This window comes from Pan troglodytes, chromosome 6, assembly GCF_028858775.2.
Source record: "Pan troglodytes isolate AG18354 chromosome 6, NHGRI_mPanTro3-v2.0_pri, whole genome shotgun sequence".
Lineage (NCBI taxonomy): Eukaryota > Metazoa > Chordata > Mammalia > Primates > Hominidae > Pan > Pan troglodytes.
In genome coordinates, this window is record NC_072404.2 from 86,798,762 (window position 1) to 86,822,713 (window position 23,952).

Sequence of the window (23,952 nt, forward strand, 5' to 3'; positions counted from 1 at the left end):
CTACTTTCCATCCTGAAAATAACAACTAATAAGGGCAAATAGAAAGTACAGTCTCTGACACTCAGTAGTTTTCTGGTACTCCAGCATTGCCTTGCTATGTATCAAAGAAAGATACCACCTAGCCAGTATGTATTTCACAAACTTATAAGGATCTTTAGGCAAGCTATATAGACAGTGCTAGACATGGGTTCGATTATACTACAGAATGAAGACCAAGATGGATGAAATCAAAGAAGAAATTGATTCACAAACATATATCGGACAAGAGACTGGTATCTAGGGTATATAAATAACTTCTATAACTCAATAACAAAAACATAAAGCATCCACTAAAAAGTGGGCAAATATTTTGAACAGACACTTCACAAAGAATGGTCGATAAGCATGTGAAAAGTGCTGAACATCATTAGTCATCAGGAAATGCCAGTTAATACCACAATGAGACACCATTATGCATCCACCAAAACAGTGAAAATTCAAAAGACTGACAGCCCCAAATGTTGGCAAGAATGTGAAGCAACCAGAACATTCAGACATTGCTGGCAGAAGTATAAAGTGGCATACTCATTTTGGAGACAGGCCTGGTAGCTTCTTATAATATGAAGCACACACATATTCTATGACCTGGCAATTTCACTCCTAAATATTCAAAAGAAATAAAAACATAATGTCCTCAAAAACACTTGTATGGAAATGCTCTCAGAAGCTTTATTCATCATTGCCGAAATCCAGAAACCATTCAGGTGTTCACCAATAGGAAGGTGGATAAACCAACTGTGGTGCAGTCAGGTAACAGAATATTACTCAACAACAAAAAGGAACTATTGATGCACACAAAAACATGGATGAATTGCAAAAACATTATGCTGAATGAACAGTCTTACCCATAAAAGCACATACTTTATGACTCAATTTATATAAGTTCTAGAACAGGCACAGCTAATCTATCATGGGAAAAAATTAGAACACTGTTTGCCTGGGGCTAGGGGAAGGTAAGAGAGGATTGACTGCAAAGGGTCAGGGGAAACTTTCTGGGGTGATAGTAACATTCTGTCTTGAGAGGGCATTAGGATACACAGATGTATACATTTATCAAAACTTGGCCAGGCACAGTAGCTCATGCCTATAATCTTAGCACTTTGGGAGGCCGAGGTGGGAGGATCACTTGAGCCCAGGAGTTTGAGACCAGCCTGGGCAACATAGTGAGACCTCTACTCTACAAAAAATAAAAAATTAGCCAGAGGTGATGGCACATGCCTTCAGTCCCAGCTACTCAGGAGGCTGAGCTGGGAAGGATCACTTGAGCCCAGAAGGTTGAGGCTGCAGTGAGCTGTGATCGTGCCACTGCACTCCGGCCTGGGAGACAGAGTGAAACCCCATCTCAAAAAAAAAAAAACAACCAGCTCTGTGACTGGTAAGCTTAATATTTATACAGATCATATTACTTGAAGAGAAAAAAGAGCAATACAAAAATCTAGTTAAAGGCCAGGCACGGTGGCTCACACCTATAATCCCAGCACTTTGGGAGGCTGAGGCGGGCAGATTGCTTGAGGTCAGGAGTTCAAGACCAGCCTGGCCACATGGTGAAAACTTGTCTGTACTAAAATACAGAAATTTGCCGGGAGTGGTGGCATGCACCTGTAATCCCAGCTACCAGGGAGGCTGAGGCAGGAGAAAACTCCTGTTCTGATCAGGAAATTGTTAGCCATGTAAGCCTTTCCAAGCCTAATAGGCTTCTCTAGGTCTGGGAGGGACTTGAAAGCAAAATTTAATTTGATTTGAAGTGACCTCATGGAGAGAGAGCTGCAATGAATAATTGTTCTTATGATGTCCAACTAACACTGGGCTCTTTAAAAATATGCCTGCATTTGTGAGTGTCCACTTCTGTGCCTGTTGTTGAGGTCTTTGAGAGGCAGCATTCCAATGGAGTTAGGGCTGTGCAGCTGCCACTGTGACTAAACAGCAGAGAACACTCCAACGTACAAGGGAGCAATTTCAGGGTCACTCCCCCTCCTCCAAGCAGAATCTTTCCCATTCCCACCCCCCCAGCCAATCTGAAGTACACATAAACACAAACACATTTGTACACTGGGAGCTCCTGCTGTGTGCTGAGATCTCAGTGTGTGCTGAAAGATCTCCTTCCATACTGCAAGTGAAAGCTGTCCCTTTTCCCAGCTACTGAAGGCTACCCCTTACGCTGAGCACAACTTTCTAGCAGTATTTCTCTCTCCTCATACAAAAAGTCCGATAACCAAAAATACATTGAAAGAGAAGAAACTAAAAATCGCCTTTTTATCTTAAACTCACAAAAACAAAAGCCTCAAAAATTATGTGGAGGCTGAAAACTAGGAATCCTGATCTGGAAACTGAGGTCCAACGTTGCCAATATTTGGATGGAGGTGAGCTTGCACAAGATCTAAAAATTGTTACATTTAGCAGGTGCAGGCCTGAACCAACAATGACAGTTTTTTCTATGGAGAAATATAATCTGACTGTCAAATAACCAGTTTGCAAATTTTGGAATACAACTCATTTGTGAACACTCTAATTCGATAAATTGTAATGTTAAAATTACAGGATAGATTATCATTTATATTTCAAACCAGTGTCCATTTTGCTGTATGATATTTGATAATCTAATCATTAAATGTTTGTTGAGCATTTACTATGTGTCAAGCACTATGCTAGGCACTAGGTATAGGGAAGTAAACAAAATGGACATGATCTCTAATGTTATAGGATTTATTATCTAATCTAGATAAAAATAAGCACCAAATTAATACATAATTAGAAATTATGACAACTGATAATGAAGGGAAAGGGTCAATAAGAGAGACTCCTAAAATCATAGCAGGCTTTTCTGAGGAGACATTTAGCTGAGAAATTAAGAGTAAGTGAGAATTAACCTCAGGAAGGGTTAGGGAAAAGACGTTCCTGACAAAGGAACGTTTCCCAAAGCCTTGGAGTGGGAAAGCATGTCGTTCCTTCAAGAGTTGAAAGGCCCGGCACGGTGACTCATGCCTGTAATCCCAGCACTTTAGGAGGCCAAGGCGGGCGGATCACCTGAGGTCGGGAGTCCAAGACCAGCCTGACCAACATGGAGAAACCCTGTCTCTACTAAAAATACAAAAATTAGCTGGGCGTGGTAGCGCACGCCTGTGATCCCAGCTACTTGGGAGGCTGAGGCAGGAGAATCTCTTGAACCCAGGAGGTGGAGGTGCACTGAGCGGAGATCGCGCCATTGCACTCCAGCCTGGGCAACAAGAGCGAAACTTCATCTCAAAAAAAAAAAAAAAAAAAAGAGTTGAAAGAAAGCCAATCTGAGCAAAGGGGAGAAGCCCAAGATGATGTTGGGGGAAAAGGCAGGAGCAGACTCTACAGAGCTTTGGAGAACGTGTTAAGGAAACTGTAGGTTCTAATAAATGCGATGGGGAGCCCAAAAAGAGGGAGTGATGCCATTTACACTCTTAAAACCATCTTTCAAAAGGCCGGACGTGGAGAATGGATTAAATGGAAGCAAGAGTCATGTCTCTTTCTCTGTAAGCTCCCCATTCAGAAAAATGACAACTTCCAATTTACAACCATGTTAATGTAGCATACTTAAAGTTATTTCTTTTAAATAATTATAAAAACTTAACATCCCGGCCAGGCGCAGTGGCTCACGCCTGTAATACCAACACTTTGGGAGGCCGAGGCTGGCGGATCATGAGGTCAGGAGATCGAGACCATCCTGGCGAATATGTGAAACCCCATCTCTACTAAAAATACAAAAAGTTAGCTGGGCGTGGTGACGGGTGCCTGTAGTCCCAGCTACTTGGGAGGCTGAGGCAGGAGAATGGCATGAACCCGGGAGGCAGAGCTTGCAGTGAGCTGAGATAACACCACTGCACTCCAGCCTGGGTGACACAGTGAGACTCCATCTCAGAAAAAAAAAAAAAAAGTTTAACATCCCACACATTTTTTGCTTACTAGGCAACTCTCTCCCAAGAAAATATACTACCACTAAATGAGTGAAAACTGCAATCTTTTCTATTCGGGCAATATAAATTCCAATATTCATTGAGAATGAAGATAAATTACCATTCAAGACAGAGGAAGGGGTAAAAATAAATGTCTTTTTATGTGACATGGCATTCAGAATATTATCTCTATTTTATAATCAGAGGAAACTCTGCATTTCATTGAAGTTGCTGGGACAGAAACAGCCAGAAATAGATATTCTGCATTCTTGACTTTATTCTGTTTTTGTTGCCTAGTACCGTTTCTTCCTGTGGAGCATATAAGAGCAGCAGCCAGTCCTTTTCATCGTTCTCATCAAATTTGAAGGTAGGCTCCTGGCAAAAGTGAGTATGTGTGTAACTGGGTAATACAATACTTTTTTTTCCTTTTTGTGGAGAACGGGGTAACCCTATATTGCCCAGGCAGGTCTCGAACTCCTGGGCTTAAGCTATCCTCCCACTTCTGCCTCCCTAAAAGCTGGAATTACAGGCATGAGCCACCTCCTGGCCTCCAATACTTTGAAAATAATACGGTCTTCTCTTACCGCTCTGAGAACAAGTTCCTTGACATGTTATTTCATGCTATTCGTTTCAGGGGAGAGGGCTGAAAATAAGCATATCTTAAGAAATACAAAGACAAAAGAAATACTCAGCTTCTTGCATTCAAAATAGGATCATGTAACAATCTAGGTTATCTTCCAAATACCTTATTTCCTCCCCTCTCCCTGACCAAACCCACAAGGCTCATTCTCACTGCCTTTTTGTTTGTTGGCTTGTTTTACATGTGTTGATATAAGGGTTCATGCTTTATGGAAGTAGGATGCTACGTTAGGGGAAGCAAAAGAAAAGTTTGCTTCTCTCACATCCCAGGAAATTGTGAAAAGAAGAAAGAGAAGTAGCAAGAGAGCAAAAGAAAAGAAGAGTTAGTCAGACATATATTCTGATTTCGCCTCTCTGTGAATTGGATTAAATCTGTGGTTCTCAAACTTTAATGGGCCTCAAATCACCTAGAGTGCCTTTTAAAACACAGTTGTCAGAACCCCACCTCCAGAATTCTTGATTCATTAAATCTGAAGTAGGACTTGCATATCTCACAAGTTCCCAGATGTTGCTAATGCTGCTGACCCAGGGACTATGCTTTGAGAACCACTGTGTTGAAGAAATCCAAATAATGCCAAGGTTAAAGGAGTCTCTTGTCCTTGATTTTTTCTTTTTTTTCCCTCCTTGATTTTCATGTAGTGCTCAGGAAAGACATCATCAAACCTGGTGAGCAGCCAAATCTCCCCAACTCATCCCACATCAGTGGGTACATAAACCACAACCCTCTTCCCTTCACACCAGGGCATCTTCTTAGGGACAGAAACAGGATGGGTGAGGGCATCTCAGAGACTGATTATTTTTTTCCTAGAAAGACACAGCATTCCTTAGGAGACTGTTTCAGTCCCAAAATCTAATGACTCTTAAAACATTGGACAGCTGGTCAAGTTTCTTTCCCTTTCATTCCCTGTGTCAGGTTTCATAAGGCCTTCTGATTCCCTCTTCTCTTTCTCACAGACTGCAATGTGAACCTGTTACAGGAAAAGGGTCCGAATCCAGACCCCAAGAGAGGGTTCTTGGATCTTGCGCAAGAAATAATTCAGGGCAAGTCCATAGAGTAAAGGGAAAGCGAGTTTATTCAGAAAGTAAAGGAATAAAAGAATGGCTATTCCTCGAGGCTGCTGGTTGTCCATTTTTATGGTTATTTCTTGATTATATGCTAAACAAGGGGTGGATTATTCATGCTTCCCCTTTTCAGACCATATAGGGTAACTTCCTGATGTTGCCATGGCATTTGTAAACTGTCGTGGTGCTGATGGGAGTGTAGCAGTGAGGACAACCAGAGATCACTCTCATGGCCATCTTGGTTTTGGTGGGTTTTAGCCGGCTTCTTTACTGCAACCTGTTTTATCAGAAAGGTCTTTATGACCTGAATCTTGTGCCAACCTCCTATCTCATCCTATGACTTAGAATGCCTGACCATCTAGAAATGCAGCCCAGTAGGTTTCAGCCTTATTTTACCCAGTTCCTACTCAAGATGGAGTTGCTCCAGTTCAAATGCCTCTGACAAACCCAGTTGACATGGCAGTGAGCCATCTTCAGTAGTGTGGATGATGAAGACAACACCTTCCAAATGGTAACACCACAAATTGGAAGCAGCCTTGGGTCTAGACACTGCCAAGCCACCTTACAGACCTTGGACTTTTACTTGTTTGTCATTGTATGTTGGCCCCATTTGATACAACAGTCTAATCTATATCTCAGTCAGATCAAATGGAATGAGAGGCATAAGTGATGTGAGACTAATATATGAAGTCATTGCAGTGCTTACAATTATAACATCCTTTTTCTATGTTATACTCTTTTTTTTTTTTTTTTTTTTTTTTTTTTGAGATGGAGTCTCACTCTGTCACGCAGGCTGGAGTGCAGTGGCACCAGCTCAGCTCACTGCAGCCTCTGCCTCCCGGGTTGAAGCGATTCTCCTGCCTCAGCCTCCTGAGTAGCTGGGAGTACAGGCATGCACCACCACACCTGGCTAATTTTTGTATTTTTAGTGGAGACAGGGTTTTACCATGTTGGCCAGGCTGGTCTTGAACTCCTGACCTCAGGTAATCTGCCCACCTTGACCTCCCAAGATACTGGGATTTACAGGTGTGACTGCCGCACCCGGCCTTCCTATGTCATACTCTTATTGACTGATGGTCAGTGATCTCTCCAGGGCTTCGGCTAGATTAATCCTTTGATGTTTCACTTTTCTTCTCATTTCCAATTATTCTTCCTTTTCTTTCTTGACTATTGTTTGTCTATATCATTGCATTTTCTCGGGTCTAGTGATCTGTGTAATTTTACCTCATGTTTTAGTAGCATTTCTTCTACAACTGCCTTGAGAGTTGTTACAAACAACTTACACATTTTTTTACAGCTGTTAATACTTTGAAATGTCGGAATAAGTCAATAAATAATCAAAATACTACACTTTTTTTTTTTGAAACGGAGTCTCGCTCTGTCACCCAGGCTGGAGTGCAGTGGCACGATTTTGGCTTACTGCAACTTCCACCTCCCGGGTTCACACCATCCTCCCACCTCAGCCTCCCAAGTAGCTGGGACTACAGGCGCGTGGGCTTCAGGCCACCACGCCTGGTTAATTTTTTGTATTTTTAGTAGAGATGGGGTTTAACCATGTTAGCCAGGATGGTCTCGATCTCCTGACCTTGTGATCTATCCACCTCGGCCTCCTAAAGTGCTAGGATTACAGGCATGAGCCACTGTGCCTGGCCAAAATCGTACACTTTTGAAAGATTTTCATTATCAACCTTTCACTTCTAAGGTTAACATTTATGAATTAACAGGTGTGATTTGATTAAGGTAATAATGCAAAAATTATATCCAGTAGAATCCTGGGCCAACATACCTAAGAATAAATAAATAAATATATTTGTGTATGCGTGTGTGTTTCCCTGAAATTTTATATTTGTATACATATGTATACAATAGACACAGATGATTTTTATTGAATAAAAACTCATATAATAGATACAGGCTCACATTCTTACACATTTAATAGTCAAATATTTTTAAATCAAGTTGGTTCCTTTGTAGACTCAATATGCATTCAGATTATGTTAAATATTCTTAAAATTTCTATTTTTTCCAAAATAAAGTATTTTTTGTAATAAAAATTACCTCCTAGACATTGGGGCTATATCAGATACTATATCAAAGCTAAGATTCAGTCCTGAATGAATGCCAATTTTGAAGTATTTTTCACTGTAGAAGTCACAGTCCTTCAGAATATAAGTCACCAGTAAGTGCTCCGAATTCCTTTCTGAAGTGTCACATCACTGATTTAGTTAGACCAAGAATAAAACAATTTGAGAAACAAATACACATCTCAATTTATCTCATCCCTTAGCCAACAATATAATATGATTTTGTACCTCCCTCCATTCAAAGCACCAATAGCCAGAGAGTCCTCTTTCCAAAAGAACAAACATACAAACAAATGCAGCTTAAAAAGTAAAATAAATACTCATAGCATCATCAATAAAAAATTATAAAAACAGGGCAAATTTTATTTCAAACATTTTACAGTGCTTTTAAATATTGTTTCAGAAGAAGGAAATAAGCGTATGTATTCTGCTAAGATCTAATGCTTCAGGAACCCACAAAACAGTTATTTTATCACCCTAGCTAGCTACTGATCACAGACATGGGATCAGATGCCATGATAGAGACCAAAACAATGAAGCTTTGTGACCAGCTACAGGACTGCAGCAAACCCAGAGACACTGACATTGCCTGGAAACCAGTGGTCAAGACAGAGCCAATAGTTAGAAGTCAAAAGAGCTTTCATGAGTTATGGAGCACACACATCCAGGAGTTCAAAGCAAGCCTTGAATCACATGGATAACGAAGGCCAAAAGAAAGCATAGAATCAAGACAAGAAGGGCTGGGCGCGGTGGCTCAAGCCTGTAATCCCAGCACTTTGGGAGGCCGAGACGGGTGAATCACAAGGTCAGGAGTTCGAGGCCAGCCTGGCCAAAATGGTGAAACCCCGTCTCTACTAAAAATACAAAAAATTAGCTGGATGTGGTGGCGGGTACCTGTAATCCCAGCTGCTCAGGATGCTGAGGCAAGAGAATTGCTTGAACAGGCCTAGGTTGCAGTGAGCCGAGATCGCGCCACTGCACTCCAGCCCAGGCGACAGTGAGAGACTCTGTTTCAAAAAAAAAAAAAAAGACAAGAATTCAGAACCATGCATATGAAGCCCCACGCTGACTGTCCTGTGCGTTAGTCATTTGAGTGAATATAGCTGCAGCAGGAATAGTGTGTGTTAGCTGCAGATAAATTAGTCCCAGCCATTCCTTCCATCATAGTGGTTTTCCCAGACACTGGGAATTACATATGTCATTTATTTTTCCCACTATCCACAGTTAAGGACTCAGGAGGAAAGCCAGATTGGTTATAAACTAAATAAAGAACTTATATTTTATCTTCATGTCTAAGTTGCATTGTGAGTCAAATTCCCACCCTGCTAATAGCTAATGAGCTATTGGCTGGACTTCAAGTAGAATCAAAGAACAAAGTAAGTCTGAAATTTGGCATGGGAATCTCCAGCTAGCCAGAAAAGTACCAGCAGACAAAATTACATATAAAAAAAAATACCCATTCTTTTAATTTGTTTACAGCTTTATTGCGATATAATTCACAGACTGTACAATGCACCCACTTCAAGTGTACAATCTGATGGCTTTTAGTATATTCACAGATTTACACATCTACCACCACAATCAATTTTAGAACATTTTCATTACCCGAAAAAGAAGCTCCACTCCTCCCACCATCATTGCAGGCAACTGCTAATCTATTTTCTGTCTTTATAGAGTTACCTATCTGGGCATTTCATATAAACAGAATCACACAACATATGGTCCTTTGTGACTCGCTTCTTTTACTTAACTTGTTTTCAAGGTTCATCCATATTGCAGCATGTATCAGTATTTCATTTCTTTTAATTCATGAATAGTATTCTATTTTATAGACATACAACATCCATCCATCAGTTGATGGAAATTTAGATTGCTTCTACTCTTTGATTATTATGAATATCACTACTATGAGCATTCATGTATAAACTCTTCTATGGACGTATTTTTTGTTTGTTTGGTTTTGGTTTTGTTTTGAGACGGAGTCTCGCTCTGTCGCCAGGCTGGAGTGCAGTAGTGCGATCTCGGCTCACTGCAACCTCTGTCTCCTGGGTTCAAGTGATTCTCCTGACTCAGCTTCCCAAGTAGCTGGGACTACAGGTGTATGCCACCATGCCTAGCTAATTTTTTTTGTATTTTTAGTAGAGACAGGGTTTCACCATGTTAGCCAGGATGGTCTCGATCTCTTGACCTCATGATCTGCCCGCCACAGCCTCCCAAAGTGCTGGGATTACAGGCATAAGCCACCATGCCCGGCCTGGACATATGTTTTAATTTCTCTTGAGTACACCTAAGAGTAGAATTGCTTGATCATATGGCAACTCTATGCTTAACTATTTGAAGAACTGCCAGACTGTTTTCCAAAGTGGCTGCACCATTTTTCAACCCACCAGCAGTGTATGAGGGTCCCAGTTTCTCCACATTCTCATCAACACTTGTTATAATCTGTCTTTTAAATTATAATACCCCATTCACATTTTACAAAATCTTACGCAGTTCTTCTGGCTCTTTGGACCTGTTCATTGAACTAGTTTCCTAGTTAGAGAAGCCCACTTAGAAAAGGCAAAATACTGAGCACATTCTTGCCTAATGGGCAAGCAGGAAAGAAAAGGCCAGAGCTGGCAAAATGTCTAGGGGAAAAGAGGGGATGAAGAATACATAAAGCAACGCCCAGTCTCCCCGAATATAAACACAAAAGAGGCCTGGCATTGCAGCTGCTTCTACCTGAACTCATTCCAGGAATGACTAGGGCAGGATATGCAGGTAAGAAAAGATGAGCAAGAGTTGGAACTTCACTCAAATTAACTGGAGAGGGAATATGGAGCCAAAGTTAAGCTCAAACTATTCTCTCCCCAACTCCTATTTGGTATTTTTTCACCAAAGAGCACATACTGAAACGCCTTGGGGGTCTCTTCTACCTTTAAAGTTCTATAATTTCATGATTTTCTTCCTGTAAGTATACCTTAAGTTAATTATACAGTGTATCCCTTATATAAACAGAAGACTGTCTCAGTAAGATTCCTTTTAAATGTTTTGAATGAATTTTTTAAAATAATTTTACTTTTAATGTTTCCTGAAGCTACACTGGCTATAGCACTGGTATTTCCCAGAAGTCACTAAAAGCTCCTGAAAGTCCAACTGACAGAAAAGATGGATTTGATTAAAAGGAAAAAACACAGAATATAGTCCTTGGAAAGTATACTGATTTGTTATTTAGCCAGTTAGAGAATTGTGCTGTTTTGATCTTGGGAATTGTACCATGGAATAAAATAATTTTGTTGAACTGCAATATAATTACAACATCTGAAAATACAGGAAAAGATGAATTAGAAAGATGGAGGATTCAAAATAAGGAGGACCAATTCCAAACAAAATACCAAGCAACCAAATTAGAAGATATTAGAAGGTGTTACACATGCTCTTCCTATTTAACATGGAAGGAAACTGCAAGTAGTATTGCACTAATAAGGCACTTCCTCATCCCTAAAGTTACTAGTTCTTCAATTCAACAGATATTTTTGTGCACCCACTATAAGCTGGGAACTTTGCTTGTCTCTGAGGCTGCCAAAATAAATAAGACAGCCTCTGCCAGAGAAGAGGAACAGAGGGCTCACCCTCTGCTAGGCAAATGAAAACTTGTTATTCAGCTGCAATACCCTGAGATCATTCTACAGCTATGAGAGGAAAGAATGAGAGTTGAAATTGTGAAAAGAAATGATCTACAGTTGCCTAAGCTGGGGGTGAGAGGAGAACCTGGAGAGGGGTGGCAAGGGAATTGGAGGGAGAGGACCTGATTCATGAACTCCACCTTGTAAAGAACTAGCAGGATTCCACCAAGCAGAGACGGGCAACAGGCATTTGTGGAAAGTACTGTAGTGTCACAGCAAAGGTTTTGGAGATTTATACGTTTTCACCATATCAAACTATCAATACTCAACAATTTTTTGGCCTAGAAAAATATATATTCATATGGTCCAATCGAAAACAAAATAATCCCCTTGAGTGTCCCAAATGAATGTTTAGAAACTGTAGGAGAATTAGTTAGAAAAGTAGTTTGAGTCAGAGTTGGAAGAGCTTTGAACTGAAGTAGTTTCAGCTTTATTCTATAGGTGATGGAAAAGGCAATTCATAAAATAACTTTGAACAAATAACCAATAAACGTATGTTTAAATGTTTAAATAATTTCAAGTTTAAAGAAAACTATGTATCATTTTCAGTGCCACAAAGGAAAACAATTTAATGTTAACATTCAATGTCAATAAGGACTCAAGAAAACAGGATGTTTCCCTCCGTGGCTGGGTGTGTAAATTGGAATAAACTTTCAGGAAGGCGATTTGAATACACCGTGACCTAGCATTCCACTTTGAAGACTTTATCCCAAGGAAAAACTCATGGATATTAAAAACAAACAAAACAACTTGGAGGCCGAGGTGGGTGGATCGCTTGAGGCCAGGAGTTCAAGACCAGCCTGCCCAAAATGGCAAAACCCTATCACCACTAAAAGTACAAAAGTTAGCCGGGTGTGGTGGCATGCACCGGTAGTCTCAGCTACTCGGGAGGCTGTGGCAGAAGACTTGCTTGAATCCGGGAAGCAGAGGTTGCAGTGAGCTGAAATCACACCATTGCACTCCAGCCTGAGCGACAGAGCAAGACTCCATCTCAAAAAAAAAAAAAAAGTTTAGCCACCAGGATTTCCTTGATGTTCTACAGTAGAGAGTTGTGTAAATAAAACATGAATCATCCTTATAATTGAACATTACACAGCTACTTTAAATGCTTAAATAAATATTTAATGACATGGAAATGCTCATGAAATTTTGTTACATGAAAAAATTAGGTTGCAAAACAGTACGCGTATCAGTCAAGGCTCTTAAGAACTAGATCAGACTGACTAGGTTTGAGTTTCAGAGCTACCATTTATAGTCATTGGACCTTGGACAAGTAACCTAATCTCCCTGTAGCTGTTTTATCTATAAAATGGGGATAACACCAGTCCGTAACTCATTAGAGTTTTGTAAAAGATTAAATGAGTTAATACACATAAAGTCCTTAGAAATTTGCCCGGCACATAGTAAGCACTACCTAAGAGTCAGTTATTGTTAATATCATTAGTATTTGTTACCTGTGTATGAAGTCAACTTTGAGGCTAATTTAAGAAACAAAGGTGGGAAGAGAACTATCCAGGCAAGAACCATACCCAAAGCCTTCTGCAGAGCTAGTCCATGAAGTCACCACTCCAGCTGCCAAGCACTGACCCCATGGCTTGCACTGCCAAGTCTTTGGGAGCTGGACACTGCATATTGCCTCAGAACAGCTGTGTCTGCTGCCACTGGAAACCAGATGCAGCTGCTATTGCTGCTGTGGCCCTGGCCAGAGCGGATTCTGCATCATCCCTGCTGCTTTGAGTCACCAGCCCCTGAACCAAAGTCAACAGAGGATTCATCTGCTTGGCTGCACCAAGTCCCCAAAAGCAGCTAAAGAGGTTGAGAAAAAAACAGCATTGGGTGTTTTTATTCCATAGAAAAGGCAAATTTTGGCCGGACATAGTGGTTCATGCCTGAAATCCTAGCACATTGGGAGGCTGAGGCAGGCTTGAGCTCAGGAGTTCAAGACAGCCTGGGCAACATGGCGAAACTCTAAAATATACAAAAATTATATATTTTACAAAATACAAAAATTGGCTGGGCGCGGTGGCTCATGCCTGTAATCCCAGCACTTTGGGAGGCCAAAGTGGGCAGATCATGAGGTCAAGAGATTGAGACCATCCTGGCCAACACGGTGAAACCTCGTCTCTACTAAAAATACAAAAATTAGCAGGGTGTGGTGGGGCGTGCCTGTAATCCCAGCTACCCAGGAGGCTGAGGCAGGAGAATCGCTTGAACCCAGGAGGCGGAGGTTGCAGTGAGCCAAGATCACGGGCCACTTCACTCCGGTGCAGATGACAGTGCGAGACTTGGTCTCAAAAAATAAATAAATAAATAAATAAATAAATAAATATTAGCTGGGCGTGCTGATATACACATGTAGTCTCAAGCTACTCAGGAGGCTGAGGTGGGGAATTGCTTGAGCCTGGGAGGTTGAGGCTGCAGTGAATCATGATTGCACCATTGCACACCAGCCTGGGAAACAGAGTGAGACCCTCTCTTTAAAAAAAAAAAGAAAGAAAGAAAAGGTAGATTTTACTTTATAAGATGGGGGAGTCAACAAACTTAGAAAGCAAATTTATACATTAGGTAATTTAAAGAAGATAAAGGATCCTTTTTGGTTTTAAAAATACAGATACAACATGAGTGTGTATTTTCACTCAAATAAAGAAAGGAGTAAAAGGATACACATCAAACTGTTCATGATTGATTCTGAATTGACCATTATGGCTGATTTGAGTGTTTCATCTTCTGTCTATAACTTTCCAAATCTTTTGTGACATAGAAAAAAACAAGACTGAGCAATATCAGATCTCTATTTTTGAAAGAATTGAGTCTTTCTTAGATATAGCTATGGAATAGAAAGTGGAAGACTAGGTTCAGATGGACATCATTATCTTAGAGCAGGACCTTGCTACTCCAAGTGTAGTCAATGGACCAGAAACATTAGCTTGACACAGAAACATATTAGAAATACAGAATCTCAGGCCCCGTCCCAAATCTAATGAAAGCAAAAAAGGAAATGAATCAGCTGATATTCGAGAAGTATAAGCAACAAGGCTTGACAATATGAAGAAACTCATAAAAGATTACAAGCCTTAAAAACATTTCCAAATTTAGAAGTAAGCAGGGTCATTAACAGAAACGAATTACTGGAACAGGAGCCAGTTTTTTGTTGTTGTTTTTGAGACAAGGTCTCAGTCTATCTCCCAGTCTTGAGTGTCGTGGCATGATCACAGCTCACTGCAGCCTCAACCTCCTGGGCTCAAGTGACCCTCCCACCTCAGCCTCCCAAGTAGCTGAGACCACAGGCACACACCACCACGCCCAGCTAATTTTTCAATTTTTTGTAGAGACGGGGGTCTCCCTTTATTGCCCAGGCTGGTCTCGAACTCCTGAGCTCAAATGATTCTCCCAAAGCGCTGGGATTATAGGCGTGAACCACTGTGCCCGGTTGGTTTAGACACAAAAGGTTTGAGAACTTGAAAGATGGCCCAGCAAGGGAAACATAAAATTAGGGCCAATAAGAAATGTCAAAATTAGGCTTATAAATATGAGCATAATCTAAGACAAGGAGACAACGGAAGCCATAACAGTTGATACTACTTCTAACGGAGAACATGCAAAGCAAGATAAGAAATCCAAGCAAGATCCTTTGGTAATATGTATATTTTGGAGATGGGGGAGAAAGAGAAGTCAGAAAATGAATGGCCAAAACTAACATCATCAAGAGATTAAAGTGTCAAAGAAAAACGAACGACAAGTATTTCATTATTATTCAATTCTTTCCTCCTTTCGTGACAAATTGTGAGTGGTTTACACAATTATACTTAAAGGAACAGTAATGGATTAAAATAGATCTCAATTCTAGAAACATAGAATGGTCAAAATGTTTGGGAGGGGGAGGATATGAAAGAGAAGGACACTAATGTCTTGGATGTTATAATAGGTCTCATTATTGGAAGATATCAAAAAGTTCATAGCTTTTTTTTGTTTTGATGAAAATTTCACAATTTTTATAGTGTTGCAAATCAAATAAGACCATGACTTATCTTTGTTTCATTCATTCATTCAGCTAACATTTATGGAGCACTTGCTACAAGCGAGGAACTCTTCGGGGTGTTGAGGATACAGCAGTTAACAAAACAGACAAGACCCTTGCCCTCATGGCCTTACATTCTAGAAAGGCAGACAGGCAATAAACAAAAGAAGTAAGTAAACATATTGTGTGTCAGATGGTGATAAGCACTATAGAGGAAGGGATAAAAGGTGGGGTGAGAGCTGCCGTTTTAAAAGATGGGACAGAGAAGACCACTGGGGAGATAATTAGACCTGAAGGAGGTGAAGAAGCCACTTATTCAAGTATCTGAGGAAAGCGCATTTCACAGCAAGGCTCTGAGGCTGACATGGCCCTGGTGCGGTCAAGGAGGCCAGTATGGCTGTGCTGAGGGAGTCAGGAGTGGGGAGGAAAAGAAGACAGAGGAGTAAAGGCCTTCGGAGGTTTTCGAGCAGATAAGTGACATTATCTGATGTGGATTTTATCATTCTGGCTGAATCTATTCATCTATCTATCTACGTAACTATCTATCTATGAATGATATATCTATACCTGTATTTATATAGATATAGATGTATTTTTTTGAGACAGGGTCTTACTCTGTTGCCCAGGCTGAGTGCAGTAGGGTAGTCTTGGCTCACTGCAGCCTCAACCTCCCAGGCTCAAGCAATCCTCCCACCTCAGCCTCCCAAGTAGCTGGTATTACAGGCACATACCATCACAGTCAGCTAATTTTTTTTTCTCTTGTAGAGACTTGGTCTTGCTGTGTTGCCCAGACTGGTCTCAAACTCCTGGACTCAAGTGATCCTCCCACCTCAGCCTCCCAAAGTGCTGGGCTTTCAGGTGTGAGCCACCGTGCCCACTGGTTGCTATTTTAAGAACAGATTGAAGTGGGAAAACCAGATAGGAGGCTATTGTAAATACCTAGCCAAGAATAATGGTGACTTGGACCAGGTACCTTTGACAGTTTTATCTTTTTCAGATAAGCACCTTTTTTGTTTTTCTTCTAGTATATCCTAAGAAAGTGGGATGGGAAGAGGGATGAGAGATTGTGTGTGTAGCAGAGAAAGAAGTGCAGAACTCTCAACTCTTCTAGTTACATAATTCTAGGTATTTCGCAATCATCCTCAGCCACACAGAATAAAATGTGTAAGCAACTTAAACATTTAATACGTCTAAATATTTAAATCTTCTAAATTATCACAGCTTCAAGGAAATGCTAAAAACAAAAACTAAAAACCATTATCATCACTACGTCAATAAACGTATAGTTAGGCCAAGGTAACAATAAAAGAACCCGATCATGTATTTTAAAGACATGAGCGATATATTTGAAATGTAGAGTCACTAAATAATGAGTAGTTCTGAAAGGTGTAATTTTAAACCTTCCACTCTTTCAATGCTATAATTAAAACAAAAATGAAGCAGAATCTAGAGAGTCCACACACAGACTTGGATCACATCAGGACATAGAATTTGCTTTTTCTATGGATCCGAGACCAAAGGCTTCGTTTATTCGCTAAAGATTAAAAGGATAAACCATTATTTCTCATTTTAAAGTACACAGACAACCAAGTCAAGTTAAATGTTGATTCAGAGAAGAGTTGTCAACACTGCATTAACATTACCTAGTTCTGTAGGGTGCTTTATTGTTTACAAAGCACTTTAACTACCATTACTTCATTTGAACCTCACAATAGACCCATTAATATCATAATTCTTAACTTACAGATGAAGAAACCCAGTCTCAGGGAGGTTAAGAGACTTACCCAAGGGCATCCAAGCCACTAGCAAGAGCCAGAGCTGGAAACAGAACCCTCACTTCCTAGTCCACTGCTTTTTTTTTTTTTTTTCTTAAGTAAGTGTATTTTAATGCTATAGCAACTATCTTTCAGGATCAAGATAAAAGGCATTTCAGAAATATTTAAGATTGCTACTATTTAGCAATTAACAACATAAATAAAACAAATGTCATTAATGCATTAAATCATATACAAACCCAATAAAATTGTAGTATTCTTTCAAATTCATTATCTCCTTCAATGAAACAAAGCTTCCTATGCCAAGTTCCAGCTTAGGAAGGATTTGTCACAAAATAAAAGTACATTGTTGATCTAAGGAATAGGATCGAAAGGACTCTGAAGAGTCAAGTGATGGAATGGCGACCTAAACACCCAACACAATGGAGTCCACTGCTTTTTATACTGTACCAACCTGCATTCTTTTCCAGGCATAGAAGAGGCCACAGTAGGAGAATGATTTCCTTTGTGTGGGAATTAGCCAGGTCTGCAAGACCAAAGGTAGAAAGCAGTACCTATGGAAAGGTACCAGCTTGGGAATAATAGTAAATATTGGGAATTATGGTAAATATTGTTGTCCCTATTTAACGTTGGAAAAAAACAAGGAACAGAGGTTTGTTCTAGGTAAACGGTGACTCTTCAATTATTCAGGAGTGGCTTGCCATTTAGGCTTCCCTTGATCTTTTTCAGTATTCTCTTTTATGGCTCTTGCTTATCTCCTGGCCTGCTGGTTAGCACCTCCACCAGAGGGCAGGAAGAACAGGAAGAGAAGCATTGCAACCGGTTTGATCAAAAAGTTGCAATAAGAAAACTTAAGTCATTATCTTAATTTAGGCTTTGGAGTCTTTCTAGATTTCAGTTACTAGTGTGACCTTTGCCAACATTCTCCTAGATAAATCTACAATAATCAATGCAGTAAAATGATTTCCTATAAATAAAAATCATCTACTTCTAATTGTATTGTTCAATACAATATTACATATATTGAACCTTATATAACATTTAAATTTATTTAGAACTTATTACATGCACTAACTTTGTATAACATTTTTAACTTGTTTGGAATTGGTGTGAACTTCTCCAAAGGCATATCAAATGCTCCGGAGCTTAGAAAATAAAATCTATCCTGGCCGAGCATGGTGGCTCACACCTGTCATCCCAACATTTGGGGAGGCTGAGGCAAGTGGATCACCTGAGGTCAGAAGTTCGAGACCAGCCTGGTCAACATAGTGAAACCCCGTCTCTACTAAAAACACAAAAATTAGCCAAGCGTGGCGCTTGAACCAGAGAGGCAGAGGTTGCAGTGAGCCAAGATCGCACCACTGCACTCCAGCCTGGACGACAGAGTGAGACTTCGTCTCAAAAAAAAAAAAAAAAAAGAAAAGAAAAAAGAAAAAAAGTCTCCTCCACAGCAACTTCCTCAGCATTTCAAACAACAATCAGGAACTTTTGTTGTTGTTGTTGTTAAGGGCAGTCTTCTAGGCTTCAAGCACCAACAGATGTTCCTCCTTCATGGCCTTGAAGGTTGTCAGTTTGCATGTATCAGAAGTGCAAAGGTATATTAAAATAAAGAACAGCACATTTAGAATTAAGGAAAGTCTGGATCATTTAGTGCTCTGATTCCAGGTGACATCTGGCACCCATTACGGTACCTGTGCTTTACTCTGCATGGAGAGAAAGTGCTAGAGTGAAAGTCTGGCCCTGGAGGTGCAAGAAGGTGCCCTACTGTGTTGCTTCTGCCTGACAGAAGCCTTGAGGGGCTGAGGGTGTGGTTTTTGCATTCCTGTGGAGTGGTTCAGGCTGACCTCAACTGCATGAAGGACCTCTACACAATGAGTACAGACTAGGGTACTTGATAAATCTTTGTGGTATGGATCTTGCTATTCAAACCAACCTGGAAATTTTCAGGAAGCTCAAGTCACTAATGGGTGGAAACAACCTGGAAACTGAGACGATGCTAGTCAATAAGGAAGAAAGGTGGAAAAGAGGGCATGCAGTTATTAGTGGAAAGCTGACAAACATGGGGACTGTCAAAATGTGTCCTCCACTCGAAACATCTCTTTTTTCAGGCAGTGCCTATTTTGTGGTCAGTAGGGAGGACGTGGGGTATATGCTAGAGAATGAAAAAAATTTAAAAGTTTATGGAGTAGGCCCAAGACACATACAGCAAGTATCTCTAGGCCACTGTTCAAAGGATTCCTGAAGTCCCCAGCTCACTCTCCTTAAGCCATGAGTATGACTCTTCTGACATGCATGCAGCTTCTAGGTTTGTCAGGTGGCAGCACTTTGAAGCACTCTTTACCCACCTGCAGTAGGGCCCATGTGCGCTCAGTGTGCCTTTTCGGAGCTGGCACCTTGAACTGGACGCTGTGCAAGCACCATTTGTTTGCCAATAAGCCTGACACGGGCGGTGACCTCTTTGCCATCCAGTGTTTAGATGAGCATCTGAGACATACTTTGGAGACTTTAAAACACTGGCCACTATAGGCAATTTTAGTAATAAGAAGAAGAATGCGCAAAATTGACACTATCTGGTTCCTCTTATTTGTCAATAAGCACCAGGAAAATTGTACAGGGCCCTCTTTGGAGCAAGGACTCTAAGTCTTCGTGTCAGAGAAGCTGCCTGGTTTCTGCAGAGCACAGTTGGCTAGAAAGGTTGGAGCATTAAACTTTCATCTAGAGTTAAAGTGAGGGGGAAGTATAATAAAAGTAGCTGTGAAGCCAGGGCCGGTAGCAAGTCATTCTGAAGAGAATGGGCTGAGGCGGCTGGAGAAGAGGCTGACACAAAACAATCAGCCTGTCGAAAGAGCTCAGGGGCTGGATGCAGTGTCTCACCCTGGTAATCCCAGAACTTTGGAAGGCTGAGGCAGGAGGATTGCTTGAGCCCAGGAGTTCTAGTTGCCAGCCTGGGCAACACAGGGAAACCCTGTGTCTACAAAAAAAATTGTAAAAAATTAACTGGGCATGGTGATGTGTGCCTGTAGTCCCAGCTACTCGGGAGGCTGAGATGGGAGGATTGCTTGAGACCAGCAGGTTGAGCCCCCAGTGAGCAGTAATCATGCCATGGCACTCCAGCCTGGGTGACAGAGACCCTGTCTAAAAAAAGAAAACGCCAGGTGCAGTGGCTCACGCCTGTAATCCTACCACTTTGGGAGGCTGAGGTGGGCAGATCACCTGAGTTTGGGAGTTCAAGACCAGCCTGACCAACATGGAGAAACCCCATCTCAACAAAAAATACAAAATTAGCCGGGCGTGGAGGCGCATGCCTGTAATCCCAGCTACTCAGGAGGCTGAGGCAGGAGAATCGCTTGAACCCAGGAGGTGGAGGTTGTGGTGAGCCAGGATTGCACCATTGCACTCCAGCCTGGGCAACAAGAGCAAAAACTCTGTCTCCAAAAAAAAAGAAAAGAAAAGAAAGAAAAAGAGCTTAGGGACTTAACGTTAGAAGATTTCACCTGTGCCAAAATTATTTAGAGAATTTTAAATGTGACAATTGTCCTGGTATGAATACATTTACAGCAACAAATAATCATAAAGATATAGTTTATCTCATATATTTGTTAAAATAGAGATTTGATTTTACTCTAAACGATCCTTGTAAATAATTTCTTTTCTGCTATACCATTGTGCTGTGTAGTGTGTCTCTGTATATCATCTCAGAAAGCTTAAAATTGGCTTGATTTAATAGTAAAGAATTTTTTAATTAAAAAAATTTGAACTAACAATTGTCATAATTAATCTCATTTTAAAGTTAGTCCATGTTGAACTTTTCTGGACTATTTATGCATTGATTATTTTAGCATACATTTACAGAATGCCTACTGTGTGCCAGGCATTATAATAAGTGCTGAGGGAAAAAGATAAAGAAGACGCAGATCTTTCCTCTAGAAGGTCTCAGTCTAGAGAAAGACAGACAATTGCATTACAGAGCAGTGAAGAAGTTAAGATTTAGAGTAAGACGAAGTATGCAATGGTGTATGCCTCAGAATACGCAACAGGCATAATGGCCTAACACCAAACCGGAGGAGTGGGTACAAATCAAGAAAGGAGATGGTCGCTGAGTAAAGGATGAATAAGAGTTTCCCACATGAAGTGAGGAAAGTCGGTCCAAGAAAGAGGGGCAGCATCTGCAGAGTTATGAAAGTGTGATGACAAAGCGAGGTGAGTATGGGGAAGTAAAATTGGTTCAGCATGACCAAGAACTTATATTGGGCTGGCACAATGACTCACGCCTGTAATCCCAGCACTTTGGGAGGCCAAGGCAGGCGGATCACCTAAGGTCAGAAGTTTGAGACCAGCCTGGACAACATAGTGAAACCTTGTCTCTACTAAAAAATACAAAAATTAGCCAGGCATGGTGGTGAATGCCTGTAGTCTCAGCTACTTGGGAGGCTAAGGCACAAGACTCGCTTGAACCCAGGAGGTTGCAGTGAGCCGAGATCACGCCATTGCCCTCCAGCCTGGGCAACAGAGTAAGACTCCGTCTCAAAAAAAAAAAAAGTTATATTGAAGCGAGGAAGCATGCTGGCAGATAAGGCTAAACAGAAGGGCAGATGTCAGATGATGAAGAACCTTTTATGTCATGCTAAAGATTTGAATTTTGTTCTGAAGGCAGTGTGAATTCACTAAAGGTGTTTTAACAGAAGAAGGTCATGATCAGATTTGTGTTTTAGAAGGTCAATTTGTTGGCAGAATAGAGAATCAATATTGGAAACAGGGAAACCAGTTAGCAAGCTGGTGCAGAAACTCAGGTAAGAAATCACAATGGCCAGGTCTTTCTGGTCATGGTCATTATAAATGCTTGTGAAAATGTTTAATCTCCTTCACTGCAGTAAAATTCAGATTCAAACAAATAATACTCATTCTTATTTTTGAGTCCTAACATTTCAAGTTGAACTCTTCCCACCCTCTTGAAAGCAAAATATTCTGATAGTCTCGTCTCAATATTTAGCATATCTTTTTCTGAATCATAAAACCACCATTTGTTAAGAAGGTAACAAAAAAATGGGGATGTGGTTCTTTAAAATTACAGCAATTTCACATATCTGCACCATAATCTACTACACCTGTTCATACACCCGCCTCCTGCCATTATTAATAGTCTTTTGCTTTTACAATTTTCCATTCAAACCTCATTTTTAAAAACTAGGGTGACCACCAAATTGGGTGAGTCACTTTTACAGTCAATTCTTCTGGTTAGTAGAATTTCAGTTCTCAGTTTTGTTTTTAAATAGTAAGAGTTATCCTAAGTGTCCAAAAATGTAGTTGAGTAGTATCATCATCTTTCTTAAGCGTATCAGAAGAAGGCAAGGAATTTTAACGCAATATTAATTCAAATTTAGGACTTGAGTTATGTACTATGATAGGTGTGATTGGAAGTAAAATGTACTCACAAATGTCAATTTGCCTAAGTTTGAATCAAATGGGAAAGGCATAACTCAATAGACGTTATGGAGATAAGTTGTAAACAATACTGCATTAGTGGGAAACTTCTGCAAGTCTATTAAGTTCATTAAATGAGACATATTTAGGCATGCTTTTAACTTGAACCTTTTGTTTTCTCCATATGCCTTGACTTTAATGCTAAATTACTGTTGTCATAATAAATATTTATAAGTCTATTACCAGTGGCACTTAATGGTAAAACTAAGAAATGATGAGAAATAGAGTTTGGGAAATTCCTCACTCCACTAACAACTTCATAAGGAGAGATTCAGAATTTCCAAGACAGAAATTTGGGCCTTGGTTTATATAATAGATGAGTTCCTGTAATTTACATTTACAGGAGAACTCCTGGAGATTACTTTGCTCAACTCCCTAACATTGAGAAAGTGAAGACTAGAGAATTTTCTGATGCAACCAGTGTGACAAAACTTATTGGTAACTGCCCTAGAATCTGGGACAGAGGTCTTCCCAAGCATCCCTGCCTTCTTTTCCAGGATCTTATAACCAATTTAGTTAAGGCAGAGAATTCCTCCTAGAGAAGGAATTCTTTTTTTATATAAAGTTAGTAATCATACTAACTTTATAAAATTGTACTATAAAAAATATAAAAATTATACTGTATTTTCTATGAATTTTGACAATAATACCTCTATTTAGTATACCCATGGGAAAATATATTCAAGCAATTCATCCATCAAGTTTGAATTAAAAGAGTTTGGAGGTTGTGTGAGGACGTAACCTGAATTGATCAAAAGAGTTAAACCAAAAATAATTTGGAAGATTTTTTTTTTTTTTTGTAAATAGCAATGAGACTAAGCTGACCATGTCTTGTTGCTCATAGACTTAGAGATCCCATTTTAATAACTGAATGGGGGTAATGGGTAATCAATCAGATGTCTAAGCTGAGTTGTTCTATCTTGCCTTGACTCAAGGGAGTCTAAAGCCCAGCCACTTCTAATCTGTGATTTTGGAAGTTCTAATTATGATATTACTTTAATTATTAAAAATTTCCAGCAAAGGGAAAGTGGAGGCCTTACAGGAAATTGCACCAGAGGCTTTCAGTGGAGCCCCAAATAGGAACATTCCCTGTCTCATCTTCTTCCATCAGTATGGACTGTAAAAAGAAGTGGGGAGATTATCATGCTAAGGACATGACATACAAGAGTCCTTGGACTTATTGAGAGTCTTGGTCTCCACACACAATATTCAATTAAAATGGAGAAAGATTTGGCTGCTTAATGGTATTCATTTTCATATGGGCTGGGT

The 23,952-nt window shown here is 40.2% G+C and overlaps 1 pseudogene; it reads left to right on the forward strand.

Moving 5' to 3' along the window:
• Positions 1-217: 217 nt before the first annotated feature.
• On the forward strand, positions 218-19,728 carry LOC100613297 (beta-1,3-galactosyl-O-glycosyl-glycoprotein beta-1,6-N-acetylglucosaminyltransferase-like; annotated as a pseudogene).
• Positions 19,729-23,952: the final 4,224 nt, after the last annotated feature.